The sequence below is a fragment of the Scyliorhinus torazame genome, chromosome 17, assembly GCF_047496885.1.
Source record: "Scyliorhinus torazame isolate Kashiwa2021f chromosome 17, sScyTor2.1, whole genome shotgun sequence".
Taxonomy (NCBI): Eukaryota; Metazoa; Chordata; class Chondrichthyes; order Carcharhiniformes; family Scyliorhinidae; genus Scyliorhinus; species Scyliorhinus torazame.
Genome location: NC_092723.1, coordinates 19205220 through 19223767, shown reverse-complemented (window position 1 = coordinate 19223767; position 18548 = coordinate 19205220). Strand labels below are relative to the sequence as shown.

The 18548-nt window shown below is 46.1% G+C and overlaps 1 non-coding gene across 1 annotated transcript; it reads right to left on the bottom strand.

Annotated features, from left to right (window-relative positions):
• Nucleotides 1-3143: 3143 nt before the first annotated feature.
• On the bottom strand, nucleotides 3144-3217 carry trnat-ugu (transfer RNA threonine (anticodon UGU)). The gene has a single exon. It is a non-coding gene; the product is annotated as a tRNA-Thr (tRNA).
• Nucleotides 3218-18548: the final 15331 nt, after the last annotated feature.

Here is an 18548-nt window from a genome sequence, read left to right as displayed (position 1 = left end):
GTAATCCAGAGACCCAGGGTCTGGGAACCCTGGTTCGATTTCCACCATGGCAGATGGTGAAATTTGAATTCAATAAAATGGCCATGAAACCATTGTTGATTGTCGTAGACACCCATCTGGGCCACTAATGTCCTTTAAAGAAGGAAATCTGCCATCCTTACCTGGTCTGGCCTACATGTGACTCCAGATCCACAACAGTGACAAACATCCACATCTCATGAATAAAGAAAAAAAGATCCCCTGACATTATTCAAAGCTGAGGAGATTGTTACTCAAACACCACTGTCAAGAACAGCTTGGGGATGAAACTAATTTTTGCTGATTGTCCAAATTAGAATCAGTGAATTGGTAGCTAGTTTCTCCCAGTTTCCTTTTCTGCTCACTTCAGTCATATAGAAATTGGAGGGAGGGGGGGGGTTAAGTGGTCTGCTGGTTTTGACATTTAGTGCGACTGCCAGAAAATAATTTTACCCGGTTCCCCATTAATTAGTCAGCAATTTAATTGCTGCCCTGTGGGATCTTGCTGTGTGTTAATTTGCTGCTATGCTTTCTTACAAAACTACAATGATTACACATGACACGGGTACAGTATAATGACACTGCCGGACAGTGTCTTGCATGTAGCCGGAGGACTGAACTGACAAAAAGTTATTTTGAGTGCCATTCATTTTTCACGACGTCTCTTTCCCCTAGTGGTGCCTCGGTCTGTACACTGGATCTGTGTTTTTGAATCGTAGCGTTTTACCATCAAGAAAGGGGCCATTTAGAAAACCTTGTCTCTGCCAGCCCTTTCAAAGAACGATTTAACTAGATCCACTTGCCCCGCTCTTTACCCAATGTCTGGAATTTTGCTCCTTAACAGATATTAATTCTGAACATATGAATTAGGAACAGGAGAGGGCCACTCGGCCCCTCGAGCCTGCTCTGCCATTTAATAAGATCATGGCTGACCGGATTGGACCGTCAAACCCACATTCCTGCATACCCCCCATAACCTTTCACCCTCTTGTTAATCAAGAATCTATCTAGCTCTGCCTTAAGAATATTCAAAGAGACTGCTTTCACTGCCTTTTGAGGACGAACCTCTGAGAGAGAACATTTTTTTGTTGTTGAAAATTCCCCGGGAACCCCCCCACCCCCCCCCCCCCCCCAAAAAATCCATGATTTTGTGGCTGCGCGGGAGCGTCTTTGCTGCGGCCGCTCCGTTCGCGATCGCCACGGGAAGTCTGAAGCCACCAACCATCCTGATTCAGAAATATTTCGCCATTCCTTCACTGTTGCTGGGTCAAAATCCTGGAATTTACTCTCTAATAGGATGGCAGTACCTACACCTCGGGGACTGCATCTCGGGGAAACCACCGCCTTCTCAAGGGCAATTAGGGATGGACAATAGGTGCTGGCCTAGTCAACAACATCCATGAATGAATTTTAAAAAAGTACTGAGTGACATCAAAGTCCCAGCCCATGCAAAAACATCAGGGTGGAGGGTCCGTTTTTGGATGCAAAAATGCCGTTTCGAGCAAAAGAGGGATCCTTTTCTAATTTTAAGCTCATTCACAGCCTTGCCCCGCTTTATATACAACCCAGACAAAAGGAAACTGGGAAGACTATTTTTACTGCTGTGAATCTATTTCAGTCAGTAGATTGCAAAGCTTTGGCTCAATCATGTTTCTGTTCAATTGTGTTGATAATAGGCAGGGAGCTCAGAAGGATCTTGACTAATTCATGAGGATGGCAGTCAAACAGAAAGGGCACAACAAGACTGAATTAAGTATTCCACCTGGCTTGCCTGTCTGTCTGTCACTTGTGCCTTAAGTGCACAGGAGCATAAGTGTACCTGAGGCCAGTTCAATGTTAATTATTCAGGACTTCAACACAATACATTGTTGTTTTAAGCTATTGTCTGTTTGCTTTGATTCCAATCGGAGTTAATATAAATAGGACCCGGAGTCACGTCACTGAGTCCCAAGCTGTTCTGCCATTCTGCTCGATCATGGGCGATCCTTACTTCAACTCAATTAACTGCCTTTGTTCCATATCTCTTGATACCCTGAACAAAAGTCATTTGATTTCAGTCTTGAAAATCGCAATTAACCCTCAGCATCCACAGGTTGAATTTGGCGTAGCTCCTGTAACTTACCACAGCACAAGACAGGGTCCGATGGAGGAACATTGTTGTGGTCTCATGTTCTACCTTGGACTAGGAGAATAACTAATAGCTAACTAATCCACAGGTTGAGAGTTCCAGATTTCCTTTATCCCTCCTGTAAAAAGTGTTTCCTAACATCATCCCTGAACGACTGAGCTTTGAAAGTCAGGTTATGCCCCACTGTCATGGGAGTCCTGCACAAGGAGTAATAGATTTTGCACGTCTCCCCTAATGAATGCCTTTTATCTTCTTAAAAATCTCTCTTCTCATTATTTGCATCACAGCATTGTTTGCCTGTTTCAGGCAGTTCTACGAAAACATGGCAACTAAAGCTCCCTGACCTTTCGGCTTCACAAACATTCTCCAGAACTACTCCTCAGCAGGATTACAAGAACATTATCGGCCATCATCTCAATCTCATTATCCCTTCACCTCTGCATTGACTTTCTCTCTGTTAGAACCTGGGTCTCTTTCTCTTTTCTCGATGCCAGACTGAGAGTGCTCTCTCGAACCTCTCACTTAGGTTCACCCTACATTCCAGAATGGTGACACCCAGAATCTTCCTTCTCCGTCCCAAATCTTTGCAGTGTTGAAACAAAGACTTCATTTATCATAGAAGTTACAGTGCAGAAGGAGGCCATTCGGCCCATCGGGTCTACACCGGCTCTTGGAAAGAGCACCCTACCCAAGCCTCCACCCTATCCCCACCCAACACCAAGGGCAATTTTGGACACTAAGGGCAATTTAGCACGGCCAATCCACCTAACCTGCACATCTTTGGACTGTGGGAGGAAACCCACGCACACACAGGGAGAACGTGCAGACTCCGCACAGACAGTGACCCAAGCCGGGAATCGAACCTGGGACCCTGGAGCTGTGAAGCAATTGTGCTAACCGCTATGCTATCATGCTGCCCTGAGAAATTTTGCCAACATTTTCTGCATTCACCATTAAAACAGGAGCATTTCTTCACAGGCTACTTGCTTGGAACTGGAGGCACTGCTGAGATTTGAACTCAGGACCTCCTGTTTACAAGGCAGGTGCTCTAACCATCTAAGCCACAGCACCATTCATAAATGACCTTCTGTTTGGACCCCTTCTTCCCTCGAACCTCGGTGCACTTTTTCGCTCCCAATTTTAAACCTGAAGTTTAACTATTGCTTCTTGATGGGACTTGTTCTCATCCCCATTCTTTTTCACCCTGAATTGCCATCCTGCACTTCGCCTTTAACCTTGACTCCTCGGTAGAGAAGGATTTGAAGGTGAGATGGAAACATGCAATTGGAAACAGTTGGAGCTTTGACAATGTTATTTCCTGAAATACATCTGTGATACAATACAGGTGCATCATAGAATCATCCAGAATAGTTCCAGCACAGAAGGAGGCCATTCAGCCCACCATTTCTGTGCGGGATCTCTGCAAGAGCAGCTCAGCATGGCTCCCAATGCTGTCCCGCATTGGAGATTTTCCTCATCCCATATTTGCGTCTGTCGCAGACTAATTGGTGGCAATCGATCCCTGTAATTAATCAAAAACTCCATTGTCATTGTATCAGTGATGGTAGAATGCAAAGGGGCCTGTTTAGCTCAGTTGGCTGGGCAGCTGGTTTGTGATGCAAAGTGAGGTCAGTGGGTGAGGATTCAATTCCCAGACCAGATGAGGCTATTCTTGAAGGCCCCGCCTTCTTAACCTTGCCCTTCGCCTGAAGTATGATGATCCTCAGGTTAAATCACCACCAGTCAGCTCGCCCGCTCAAGGGGAAAGTAGCCCATGCTCATTGAGGATTTACTTTCGATTGCAAACTAGAATGCTTCATTTGTTGGATTTTTGATTGGGAGCAGTGATCCCATTTCCACATGTGAAGTCAGAGAGAGCTCATCCTCAGTTGACGCGGCCAGTTAGTGCCCGACTGGCCATTAAATGACTTGAGGCGGGACTTCCGCACTTCAGCAACTGGAAGTCCTGCCTTAGAGACTGGGCGCTCTCCTTTAGGTCCAGCACCGCTGGGAGTGGTGACCACTGTCAATATTGGGTGTGAGGCCTGCAGGAAGGCGTGCGGTTGTGGAGCTGGGACTGGTGGATAGTCTAGGGGTCTCGCTGGGGCCAGGCTGGCAGACGTGAGGGAGGGGGGGTTGCTGGTGTAGACAGGTCAGTGGGGGAGGGAACCGTGCGAGGGGTGAGACTTTGGAGGACCTTCCAATGCGCCAAGCGGCCTGTTAAGGAGGCACCGACCTCCCTTTCCTGCCACCAGCCTGGAGAGTGAAAGCAGCCGAACTGAATGCTCAGCATGGGCTCCTCCTGCCATTCATTAACTCCCAGTTGCGACCGGGTGAGACCCTTAAGAACAGAAGAAATAGGGGTAGCCATTAATTGACTCCCCCACAGCTGACAAAACTGCAGTGGGGGCAGGTAGGGCCCCTGACATTTGATGCCCACCCCCCCTCTTTCCACCTAGCAACCCACTGTCAGAGTCGTCAAAGCTGAGACTTATATTCTCATGAAAATGATCCATTTCAGATTTGCCATTTGCAGCCTTTATCTGGAGGGAAACACTCCAATGAGCAGCCTGATGTGGGGAGTCAGAGAGAGAGAAGGATCAACTTCTCTGTGAGACGTCATTGGTTCACAACGTTACAAATTTATCATTTGTGGGTCAGGTCAACAACCTGATTCATCAGAAAAGTGGTTCTGCAACTTGAGGGGAATTATTTTCTGAGGGATCGAGCTCAGCCACATTCAGCTGCTGATCTCTTTGTGAGCACAGTTATAATTCTCGATTCAATCCCAAATCGAAGGCACAAAATCGTGAATTATCATGGATTTACTGAGTTCATACGGGCAAAGGGGGGGGTATCTTGCTGATCAGCCACAGCTAACAGAAAATCAGAGATAATTCTCATATACTGAAGGAGGGGGGCCCGTAGGGTCAACTCAGAGAACCGCCCCTCTTGTGTCACGTGAAACCTTTCGTTCCAATGGCCAAAATAGTCCATTTCAAGCCTGTTGACTCTGTGAAAGAATATGCATTGGACATTGCTTCTGGGCTCTGGGCTCACATAAAACAATCATTCTTATTTGACCTGTGGTCTTTGCTCTGCACCTCACTCTTTCCCTGATGCCTTTTCTATTGTGAGAATGTACTGGGGAGTTACGCAGCGACGCTCCTTTCCTGCGTTCTGAGTGTGTGTGAAATAAACCAACCCTCTGATTTTACCTCATCTCAAGTTTGATGTGGGGTTATTAACCTGGGATTGGAGCACTCCAAAACTGAGGGGTTGGGGAAAATATGCCACCACACATAAAAGGGAAAATCAAAAATCAAAAACACCTTTATGATTACAGATGGTGGCGTGAAGAGAAATTAGGGCTATTAAATTAAACCCGCCTCCTGTCTATAGACATAGGTACACACAGAACAGATTGGGTGCATTTGCACCCGCATTCTGTGACCACAGATGACGAGCCTGGATTTTTCAATTACTATTAATTAATTAATAGCCTTAATAACTAAACAAACTTCTTAAACTCAATTAAATGATTCTTTTTGGTTCAGGTTGGAGTATATTGCCAGGAAACAGGTCTATTACTCGAACATCAAGAGCAAAACAACTGAAAAAATACATTTTGTTGAAGTTTTTTGTCTCGCACTCATCAGGGCAATCATCAGAATACCAATGTCAGGGAAAACAGCAACTTTATACTGCATGAGACGAGAGTGTTGATTGGATGGCAAGTGGACTCTGATCGGTAGAGGTGTTGCCATGGAGAATGGTGACTGAGAACTTTGTTTGAATTGTTTGAAAATTTAAACCAGGCAGCTTGACTCTGATTGGTCAAGGCATTACACCAAGAAAAGAACCAGCGAATGGCTTTCACTTATTTTGTTTAGGTGAAACAGGTGCAATGTGTGCACATGTTCTTTCTGTCTGCAAAGAACAGGGCCCTGTGTGTTAATATATGTAACTTCCACTCACGCAAATGCTCCACACTGCGAGGCTGACTGACAATCTGAAATTGATTGTCAGCATCATTTTTTAGCACTGTGAGGATCCTCCCATTTAAATCCTGTTCATTTCCTGGTTTTCCCTTTATTTATTTTTTGCTATTACAGTTTTGACCTATGGATTATCATAGATTATCATATCATAGAATTTACAGTGCAGAAGGAGGCCATTCGGCCCATCAAATCTGCACCGGCTCTTGGAAAGAGCACCCTACCTAAGGTCAACACCTCCACTCTATCCCCATAACCCAATAACCCCACCCAACACTAAGGGCAATTTTGGACACGAAGGGCAATTTATCATGGCCACTCCACCTAACCTGCACATCTTTGGACTGTGGGAGGAAACCGGAGCACCCAGAGGAAACCCACGCACACACGGGGAGGATGTGCAGACTCCGCACAGACAGTGACCCAAGCCGGAATCGAACCTGGGACACTGGAGCTGTGAAGCAATTGTGCTATCCACAATGCTACCGTGCTGCCCTAATAATTTATGGACATGTGTCTTGGAGGCAACCTGTATCTTTAACTCAGGCAGAAGCAGTGACCTGTAACTTTAAGAAAGCAGTCTGCAAGAAGCAGCCTTTAATTCAAACTAGCAGATTCCAGAATGATTTGACTGATTTGGCCAGAGTTCAATGAATTGGTTCAAGGTGCTGGGCTTTGCCGATAGCCCTTGGTGATTGGTTCTGATATTTCTGGAATGTCTCTCTCACCAGTAAGGTTGGGTGGTAGTTTTGCTTTCAGTTCACAAGCTGGAAGATGCTCCTCTGATCTCCTCAATCTGATATGTTGAAATCTCTCTGAAAAATCCAGTCTAAGAACTCTTTCCTTTCCCCGGTAAGGCTGGAGGTCATTTTAATGAAACTGCAAAGGATTGAGATTAAACCTGGGCTGTAAGCTGGGTTTGAAGCAAAACCAAGAGGCTTATGAGAGAAGTAGCCTCAAAGGTGGACCTTTGACTTGAAGACCCAGCTTCATAAAGGCTAAATGTCTCTCCAGAAGAAATCCTATTGTGCCGGTGAGTACTGAATGAATGGCACTGCCAGAAGACTAATACCAACTGTACACCAGTGACTTTGATCACTCAGCGTGCTTAGAGGAAAACATGCGACAAAGAATTCAACCTCAAAAGCAAGGACTCTTACTTTTCTTTTTATCTTAATACTTATTATTTTACCCTTTTCCGTCCCTCTGTGTTTGTTTGTCGTGTGTGTGTGTGTGTGTGTGTGGGGGTAGAGGTTGGGACAGCTGAACAGGAGGTAGTAGAATCATGGAATAGAATCATAGAATCCCGACAGTGCACAATTATCATAGAATTTACAGTGCAGAAGGAGGCCATTCGGCCCATCGAGTCTGCACCGGCCCTCTGAAACAGCACCCTACCTAGGCCCACACCCCACACCACCCCAAAATCCCACCTATGGTCAATTCAGCATAGCCAATCCACCTAACCTGCACATCTTTGGACTGTGGGAGGAACCCGGAGCACCCGGATGAAACTCACGCAGACACGGGGAGGAAATGCAAACTCTCCACAGTCACCCGAGGTCGGAATTGAACCCGTGCCCCTGGTGTTGTGAGACAGCAGTGCTAACCACTGTACCAATGTACCAGCCCGCCTACTTAATAGGTTAGATTGCCATTATTCCATGGTAATTGCTGCATATTTCTATGAACTGTAAATTCTATCTATCTATCTATATTTCATCTTTATTTCTGGTATAAATAACAGTAATCCTGTTTCAACTTACAAACCTGGTGACTGTAAATTATTGGGCAGCCGAGGACCAAAGATTTCAGGAATTTTATGCAAATTATTGGCTAATTCACTTGCTTTGGGACTCCGGGGCCTGTGGGGCTGAAATTTACCGCGCGCTAGCCCAGAGTGTCGTAACAGCATACTGAAGATTATTTAGCAAATGTTGTCTAATCCAACGTTGTCTAAATTACTACAACCTGGATTCCGATAGACCCAAGCTGATCAAGCATTGGCTTCTGTAGGCTGGACTTCCAACTATTCTAACAGTTTAACCCAAACTGCTTGGCCTGGTTCTTATGTCTTCAGCTTAAAAGAGTCCTCTCTCACAATGCCCAGAAAGTATACCGTGCTACCGTTTCTTTGGGCAGCACGGTAGCACAGAGGGTAGCACTGTTGCTTCACAGCTCCAGGGTCCCAGGTTCGATTCCCAGCTTGGGTCACAGTCTGTGTGGAGTCTGCACGTCTCCCCGTGTCTGCATGGGTTTCCTCCGGATGCTCCGGTTTCCTCCCATGAGTCCCAAAAGGCGTGCTGTTAGGTAATTTGGATATTCTGAATTCTCCCTCTGTTTACTGAAACAGGCGCCGGAATGTGGCGACTAGGGGCTTTTCACAGTAACTTCATTCCAGCGTTAATGTAAGCCCATTTGTAACAATAAAGATTTCTTCTTCGTCTTATATTGAAGTAAGGTTTATTATCACCACATCTCCAAATGCCAGACTCATGACCATCTTGATAGTTTGATTGTTAATCAGTTTAACAAAATGTCTCCTGTTTGGTAATAGAAAGGAGTTGGAGCCTCTGAGAAGCTCATATCATTACGTCCAAGGCTGTCACTTGGGGTCAAAGAAGAGTCTCTTCTCTCCTAGTTTGATGGGTTCTGAGGAGGCTGGTACGTCCAGTGTGTGATCTGCCAACTCTGCCGCCTGCTGGCAGCTGGCGTTTGCCGGGTTGCATTGAAGGGTCGTTTTGGAGATTTGTGCGGTCCCTCTCGTGCCTTGACTTTACCTCTGCTCCCCATGAAGTCTCTCCACGGGTTTGCTGCCTTCCCAGAGGAGACGTGGTTATTTTGGTCCTTCACTGGCCACCACTCCCAGGAGTCGGGAGAGATGCTTGACCTCTCCAGGGATGCTTGTAGATCGATAATGTGCTGACCGGCTAGCTGCAAGGAAACTGCAGCTGACATAAATCCTTACTTGATAATCACATCAAAATGTGATTAACTTTGATGGGACACAAAGCAAATTCTAACAGCACACATTGATTATGGGTTAGTGTTTCTTTACAGTAAAACAGTTTAGAGCCAGGGTGTGTTGGTCGGGAATTGGTAATGAGAAGACAGAGAGTCTGCCATGCTTGAGATATTCCTTTTAAGTTAAGATATTGAACCGAGGCACTGTCTGGTCAGGGACGGGTATTAGAGATCACACAGGGCCAATTCAATGAAGCAGGTGATGAGAACCGTGGTGATACAATATATACTTTGCAAGAAAACCTCCCAATATCCTGTCTTTTTCCAGCCAGAGAACTGAAATAAACATGATGTGATCTGCGGGTGTGAAGTTCCAAACGTAAAATGAACTCCTTTAGAATTCTGTCTGAGAGGGGAGATGAGGTGGAGATTAAAGTATGCTGACTGTCAGTAGTCATCAGCTCTTTCTGTATCATTAGTTTAACTGTGCTTGTATGTTATCTGCTGTGAGTTTATATTCACAGTGCAAAGACAGGCTAGCTATATCTTCATTCGTCCTCAGCCTGTGCCTCTCTGTGATGGTGGGCCACCTTTCTGAGGTGCTGCGTGTCTTGTTGGACACTTCAAACCCCATGTTGGTTTGAGACTGGAGTCACACATGGGGTCAGGCTGGGTTAAGTGACAGCTCCTTCAGGAGAGGCCATGAGTAAACTGCTTGGTTATTTCGTCACAACAGCAATCTAACAACTCATAGTCAATTTCACTGATACAGACTTATTATTTCCAGATTCTTCAAAACAGAATTAAAGATTTTCAAACTGCCCAGTGGAACTATCACAGTAGCACAGTGGTTAGCACTATGGCGTCACAGCACCAGGGTCCCAGGTTTGATTCCCGGCTTGGGTCACTGTCTGTGCAGGGTCTGCACGTTCTCCCCGTGACTGCGTGGGTTTCCTCCCACAAGTCCCGAAAGACGTGCTATTAGGTAATTTGGACATTCTGAATTCTCCCTCTGTGTACCCGAACAGGCACCGGAATGTGGTGACTAGGGACTTTTCACAGTAACGTCATTGCAGTGTTAATGTAAACCTACTTGTGACAATAAAGATTATTATTATAAATCCGTGCTCTGGATTATTAATTCAGTAATATAATCAAATCTATAATACTGAACTGGTTATGCAGTTTTCAAAATATGCACTTTTTTAATTGAAACAAGATTTTGTGCACAAAATTACATTTGATCAATATTATATTCAGTATTCCTTTTTATAGTGTAACTCTGCAGTTCCCCTAAGCTGTAAATAGTTTTTCTGCACATTCATCCTTCACTCCTTTTGCAATCCAGGTTTATTGTGACACTTGCTACCCTGTCGCCATTTCTTCTCACAACTTCAAAGCTCTCAAGTCCCTCAGTTCTCCCTCTTACAATGTGTGGGACTTGATACGACCATCAATTCACACGAGACAGAGAGTTGAAATGAACAGTGGCTTTAATCAACTAGAACAGTGTCTGCCTGCGACTGCTCTGCACTGAGAGCCGCCTACAGGTCAGCTGCTGTATATACCTCCCCTCAAGGGGGCGGAGCCAAGGGCAGAGCCCACAAGGGCACCAACATGATACAAGCGGTGTAATACAGTACAATGGTCCATAGGTGGAGCCCACATGGGCAACAGCATAGTACAATGTAATACAGTGGTGAATGGTTACCATAATACGTTCACCACAGGATTCTAACTTCCAGCCTCACAATGTGTTCCTCTATTTGGTTATTAAGTTGTACTGAGATAACTGACCTCAATTTACAGAGGTTGTTACAATTGCGCTCAGCAGCATTAGGTTTATGTAAATGGTAAGGAGGAGAAATTGTCCAGTTTTTCTACTTCTGGAAGTCCAAGTTTTAAAAAGTATATATTTCTTGTGGTGTAGCCATTGTTGGCAAGGCCAGTGGCTATTGTCCATCCCTAGTTCCTTTTATCAGGTGATGGTGAGCATTCTTTTTGAATTGTTGACATCCGGTGGGACAGTGGTATTGACCATGGGCTGGCCAACCAGAGACCCAGCATAATACTCTGCGGACCCAGTTTTGAATCCTACCTGGGGAACATTTTATTGAGTCTGGCATCATGGATCCCGAGAAAACTGGAGTCAATTGGAATCAGGGGGGAAACTCTCCACTAGTTGGAATCATACTTGGCACAAAGGAAAATGATTGTGGTAGTTGGAGTCAGCCATCTCAGAACCAGGGCTTCACTGCAGGAGTCTTCAGTGTAGTGTCCTCGGCCCAACCAACTTCAACTGCTTCATCAATGACATCCCTTCCATCATTAGGTCAGAAGTAGGGATGTTCGCTGACGATTGCACAAAGTTCAGCCCCATTTGCGACTCCTCAGGCAGTGAAGCAGAAATGCAACAAGAGCTGGACAATATCCAGGCTTCAGCTGACAAGTGGCAAGTAACATTTGTGCCTCACAAGTACCAGGCAATGACCATCTTCAATAGGAGAGAATCAAACCATTACACCTTGACATTCATTGACATTCAATGGCATTAGCATCACTGAATCCCCCACTATTATCTCGGGGTTACCATTGAGCAGAAACAGAACTGGACTATCCATATAAATATTGTGTCAGAGGCTAGGAATCAGAGTAACTCTCCCCTAACTCCCCAATGCCTGTCTAACACCTACAAGGCACAAGTCAGGACTGTGATGGAATACTCCCCACTTGTTTGGGTGAGTGCAGCTCCAACAACATTCAAGGCATTCAACACCATCAGGACAAAGCAATCGTTTGATTGGCACCACATTTCACAAACATTCACTCCCTCCAGCACCAACGAACAGTGGCAGCCGTGTGTACCATCTACAAGATGCACTGCAGGAACTCACCAAGGCTCCTTAGGCAGCACCTCTACCACCTAGAAGGACAAGAGCAGCAGATACCTGGGAACGCCACCACCTGGAGGTTCCCCTCCAAGTCACTCACCATCCTGACTTGGAAATATATCGCCGTTCCTTCGCTGTCACTGGGTCAAAATCCTGGAACTCTCTCTCTAATAGCACAGTGGCTGTACCTACACCACATGGACAACAAAGGTTGAAGAAGGCAACTCACCACTACCTTCCCAAGGGCAATTAGGGATGGGCAACAAATGCTGGCTGAACCAGCGAAGCCCACATCCTGTAAAAATTAATCAAATATGGTGAAGCTATAAGCTCTCATGCTGAGGTTAGGTAGGAGGTTCGAAGAATTTGACACAGCGACAATGAAGGGATGGTGATAAACGTCTAATTTAGGATAGTGTGTGGTGACTTGGAGGGAAACTTGGAGATGATCAAATTTACGGGTTTTGGAGATGCTTTCAGTGAAGTTTCGGTGAGTTGCTGCAGTGCATTCTGGGATGTGTGCTGGAAACACAGTGCACCCATAGATTTTGCAATTGATGGTCTTCTCCCTCGACCTAGGTCGCCATCTTTCACTGCCGATGCCCACACATGCATGATGCACTTTGATTTGGGGATAAGGGGACAACCGGAGGCCATTGCATTTTGCATTGGACAGGAGTCGTCACTTTTACGAGTGTATATGAGTGGTGTGCAACTGGCAGGCTTCACCTCTTCTACAACATTGAGGTCAGTAGATTCGCTTTCACCTTGTTGGGAACTTTGCGTAACTTCATTCATATTGAGTGCAGGTAGCAAAAGCTGCTGGCTAAAAATGTGAGGTAGGTGAAGGTTGGGAGATGGGGAAAGTGTCCAGGGAAAGGGAGGGAGGAGAGTGGGTGGGGAAGGTGGAGGGGGTGGAGAAGAGTGCTTGGGGAAGGGGAGTGAGAGTGTCTAGGAGGACGGGGTCGATGGTGTCAACAGTGGTGACCTTGGGGGGATGAACCCAGGGTACTGGTGAGAGGAGGGAAATTGGAGCCAGAGGGTGGAGTGGGATATGGTAGGATGACAGGTCCAGGATGAGAGTTTGATAGGATGGATTACAGAGGGGGACAGGACTGGTGACTCAGATAATGAGAAGTGGCAGGGTCAGGGTAGGCATGGGGATGGTCTTGGGTGTCAGCTCTAAGGGGAGGGAAGGTTTGTGGAGGTGGATCACGATAGAGTCTAGGGTAATGGGGGAAGGTTCAAGGTTGACAGAGGGGAGAGGAGTGGAAATATTGGGTAGGTCAAGGATGATGGGGGAAGCTGGTGTGTGTCAAGGGAGGATAGAAGGTGGTTGAGTGGGTTTGAAAGGTGATGCGCACCATTCTTCAAATCTGACCTTGACCACACAGTTAGTCAGTCAGCGAGATCCCTCGAGGTGGGTGGAGGGTCTTTCTGGGTGAGTGGACTTCAAGGGCAGCACAATTGGCCACCTGAAGGGGCACGCTTATAACCATGAGACAACTGGGTCAGAACCATGCTTCAGTGTGTTCTCTCTATGGTGAATCCCACATAGCAGCAGGTTTGTTCCTGACTCATGCGCCTCATAACATTGAGGTCCCAGTAAGGTCTGGAGCTGCCATTGTTTCTGTGCCATCTGCTGCTGTCAGAGGCAGTGATGAAGAGAGGGAGGGAGGTGGGTGCCTCCAAGGGGCACGGCTGGCAAAGGGCGGCCAACTCACCACTCCAAACCTCTATCCTCCCGGGTGAATAGTCAAGGCTGACAAGGGCTCATGTGGTTAGTCTTTCTATGGTGCCACGGCAACGGGCTTTCTATAGAGTCTCGAGGGACAGGTGGAATAGTGTCCGTGAGAGATTTTCCCCACATGGTTCTCATCATCATGGTCAAAGTGCAATGTCTCAATGCGCAGTTATGTGCGAACGTGAGGAACATCCATCTCTGATCCTCCAGGGTCCCATTCACCTGAAAGGGGTGTGGTGTGGGGGGTGGGGGGGCTGCCATGTCCATACGGAGGTCAGGCAAAGGGATCAGCTCTAGCCTGCTGGCTTTGCGATGGAGGCAAATCTGTAAAGGACAAGCTCACTAAATGTATCACTTCAATTCATTCACAGATCCACTGAGGGGTCGATGATGCAGGCTGCAGGCAACCCGACCTTGATAATGGCTCTCACCCAGATGAGGAGAAGGAGGGCCCTTCACAGGCTGGCACAGAGACAGGAGGAGCAAAGGCCTGAGCAGCAAGAGGCAGCGCGGCCTCAAGCAGATCAAGATGCTGGTGATCAGGGTTTACTGCAACAGTGACCATTGGCCTGACCATGGGTGTGTCGCAGGCGGTGTTCTTATAGAAATAAGCGAAAGGCAATGCCGGAATACTTTTGTATGTCCCGGAGTTGATTGCTCTCATCTGCCAGATTCTCCAACAGGAGCTGGGCCACAAGGACTCTGGAGGAGTAATGTGGAGCACCTGGCCTGCATTGGGTGACTGACTGTCTGGGCGCCATTTAAATATGGCATCAAGGCCTTCAACCTCGTGAGGTAACGGTGGAGCGTTTCATTTCTGGCCTGTCCTGCCCCAGGATTCACTGTGGTCCATGTGGATAGAAAATTAATGAGCTGAGCAATGGAAGATTGAGCGTGTTCAAACAGGAATCATACTGACTTTCACCCCCAACCAGACTGAGACTCCAGAACAGAAGATCCACCCATTAACTCTTAAACTACAAATTTTCCATCCAAGGTAAACTAAAACCATTTATGTCCCTCAATATATGATCAGAAAAGGAGATCTTTACATTCCTACTTGCACCTTCAGAAACCAAAGGAGTGAGAATTATAGAATTTACAGTGCAGAAGGAGGCCATTCGGCCCATCGAGTCTACACCGGCCCCTGAAAGAGCTCCCAACCTAAGCCCACACCTCCACCCTATCCCCGTAACCCAGGAACTCCACCGAACATTTGAACACTACGAGGCAATTTAGCGTGACTAATCCACCTAACCCGCCCATCTTTGGACTGTGGGAGGAAACCGGAGCACCCGGAGGAAACCCACGCAGACATAGGGAGCACGTGCAGACTCCACACAGACGGTGACCCAAGCCGGGAATGCATTCCATCATATCCTCAAATCCTGTCCAATTCTAACCCCTCATCCAGCAATTAAAACAAGCACATGATCTACTCATCACCTTTCCTACATTAGGGCCCTTTCAAAGTGCTTAATTTTCTGTAAAGCACCTCTGCTCCTCCCGAGGCCGTGAAATGTGCTCTAGAAATGCAATTTTCTTTTTACTCTCATTCTTGTACGAATTTTATGAATGACCCTGAAATGAACGCTGAGGTGTTCATCTGCAGCTTTTCGCTTTGCTATTTAAACAAACACATTACTGGCCCAGATGTTGTTCGCAACAGCCCCAGGAACAGAGCTCACGTCACTGACAGCCGCTCAGAGACATTTGACCGGGTCGTTCCGTGGAGGTTTCATCTAACCAGACATCTTTTCCCACTCGGCACCTTTTACAGGGGCACCTGTGAGAAGGGCAAGCAGCCTGAGAGTCTCCAACCAGTCAGGTTGAAGCATCCTCACTGACACAAGCAGAGCCCAAACCAGGACGTCTAAATAATGTAAAGGAAATGAAATAATGATTGGGAAATTCAATTAGCATTCAGAGAGAGAAATAAAAGAGACACAGGATAACATTAAAGAATATATATCTTTAGATCTCCGCCGATCATTTTCTTCCCAGAGAATGAAACTCTACACTCACAAAACTCCAGGGCCACAGAGGTTGTTCAACACAATCACCCATTGTGCCATTAAAAGCAGTTACTTCTGAGTGCACCAATCTAAATTTACAGAACCTCGTGGTAAAGAGTTAGTGGTTACCGGCAAACTCACCCTGATGCAGTCAATTCAATGCCAGAGCTATCAGATGGGATTGTAGATGTACCCCTGTGAGGGAGCAGTGAGACAGCTACTTCAGAATTTGAATGTTTTAACTGTGCATATTTCAAGGGGTTGCTGTAGCTTTCCTCCATTTTGCGCCATGTTTTTAGCACAGATTCCGAGCCAAGGACGTTACCTTAAACGTGACAGTTCCCCCACTGAAATTTTGGACGTAGCACATTATCCCAGGTCCGCGGCATTCCTGCTGTGTGCTTCTTCCCAATATCAGGGCAGCGTTTTATATTTCAGGAGCAGTGTACGGCCGGCAAAGCCTGTTCTCCATGTGTTATTTTCTTTTTCCAGTCGATTCTATGACAGCAAAGGATATTTTGTCAGGTTTTGAGAAGTTGTACTTGGGCAACAAGCCGAGAGGTCAACTCATTTTGTCGCCATCACAAGAAATGAAACCACTGTCCAGCCAGAGATTACTGTTAATATGTTCCTCCTGCAGTCACCATCCTCCATCTCTCCTTTCTCCGAGGCCTCGCTGTATTTTCTCCTTTGTGTTTCGTTGTATTCATTCCTTATCTCACTTATTTAGTTACACTGAAGGCTGCACTTCATTCGTTTATCGGGGCACAACCACTGATTTATGGATGAAGATCGCTACTTTGCCTTTGAACGATTAACAGTTAATATTGTTTTTGGAATTGGCTGACACGCTGGATGGAAAATAAAAATGGCCTTTTCACCTCCGGAACTTGGTTTTACAAATCCAACAGAGTTTTCTGCTATGAAGCCTCTTCTTTCTACTAACCTCTAGCTGGTGCGGAATGAGTTTGTGCAGTCTCAAACATTGTTTCTTGAATGCAGAACACAATTCTGATAATTTTACTCAACCGTCTTGTCAGCAGTGGCACAGGGGTATTGTCGATATTAATCCAGAGACCCATGGTGATGCCCTGGAGGCCCGGCTGTTATAGGACGTGATTGTAATACGTTGTTACTCTTTGCTTACTCCCAGAATGGTCTGACGGTTGTAGTTCAATGAAACTATCAGTCTTCAATTTAAAGCAAATAACATTTAATGAATAACGAATAGAAATACTAATGAGTTTGTTCAGTCTCCACAACTATAACTGATGATAAGGGCCGAAGGGCCTGTTCTGTGCTGTACTGTTCTATAAAGTAAATCAGAAGAAGTATTAACTATGTTTAACTACACGTGCCCACTAAGCTATATCGCTCTAACACTTTGCTGTCTAGTTACTCCTGGTTCGAAGAGAAGGAAGATCCTCTGAGTTCAGTTTATATACATGAATCTAGTGCTGCCATCTAGTGGTTGTCTAACACGATGATACAGTTGTTAACCCTTTACATGCCAGCAGATATACAGATCACTACATGGGGTTCGAATCCCACCACGGCAGATCGTGAAATTTGAATTCAATTTAAAAAGTCTGGAGCTTAAAAATCTGACCATGAAACCATGGGTGGGATTCTCCGACATTCGCAGGTGGCGGGATTCTCTGGTCCCGCTGGCAGCGCACTCCCACCTGTGGGTTTCCCGGCAGGGTGGGGCGGTTTCAATGGGAAACCCCATTGGCAAGCGGTGGGAGGTGAGAATCCCGCCGCCAGCAAACAGTGCACCAAATTCTCCCTCCTCGCTAGCAACGGTCGTGGGTCGGACCCGCAACGGAGAATCCCAGCCCATAGTCGTAAAAAACCCATCAGGTTCCCTTTAGGGAAGGAAATCTGCCATCTTTACCTGGTCTGGCCTACGTTTGACTCCAGGCCCACTGCAATGTGGTTCATTCTTCACTACTCTCTGACATGGCCAGCAAATCACTCGGTTGGAGGGCAATTGGAGATGGGCATTAAATGCTGGATTAGTACAACAGGGGTCACGTCCCATGAATGAGTTTTTAAAAAGTTGACAGCAGTCATCCTTCTGATGCTCAGGGTGCAAGTCGAGATCCAGAGAGTTGATACATGAACCACTTTAATGGATGGTTTTCACAGTCACCTTCTGAAGCATCGATCGAATCCATTCTGTTGCTGTGATAGCGAATTTAAACAAGAAAAAGAGCCAGTCAATTTTAGCCCCTGGTTTCCATTGGGTGAGGGACCAGAAAGATAAAACATATCATCAGAAATGGCTGATTATGAATGAAAAGATTGACAGAAGCAAAATTGCAGGTCACTGGAGTTCAGCCGAAGTAAGGACAGAAATCACGACGTGACTTTCAACTTCAAAGCTGAGATTTCTGTTCCCTCCCAGCTGCAAGAAAGTATGACATTTTTTTTTTCCCTTTGAAGGGACAGCTCAATGTCACAGTAGCTGGCAGAGTTAAGGGGGCCAAGTAGTTTCTGATGAACATGTCGAAAATATTGGATGCCTGAAGCAATTTAGACAGTTAGAAATTAGGAGAACTATTGTGCACGAGTCTGGGAGCATTGGAAGGAGCAAGTTGGAACATGCAAACAACTACACGTGAGGAGCGATTTCAAGATTAAGATGTTTTTCGAGTTAATTGTCATTCAGGAGAGTCGTGTAAACACATGCACTTTATCTGAGCTTCAAAAAAATGTAAAACTGCAGAGTAAGTGACCTCAGGAAAAATTGATACTTGTGCACATTTGTGGCGATTGTCCCTTTAA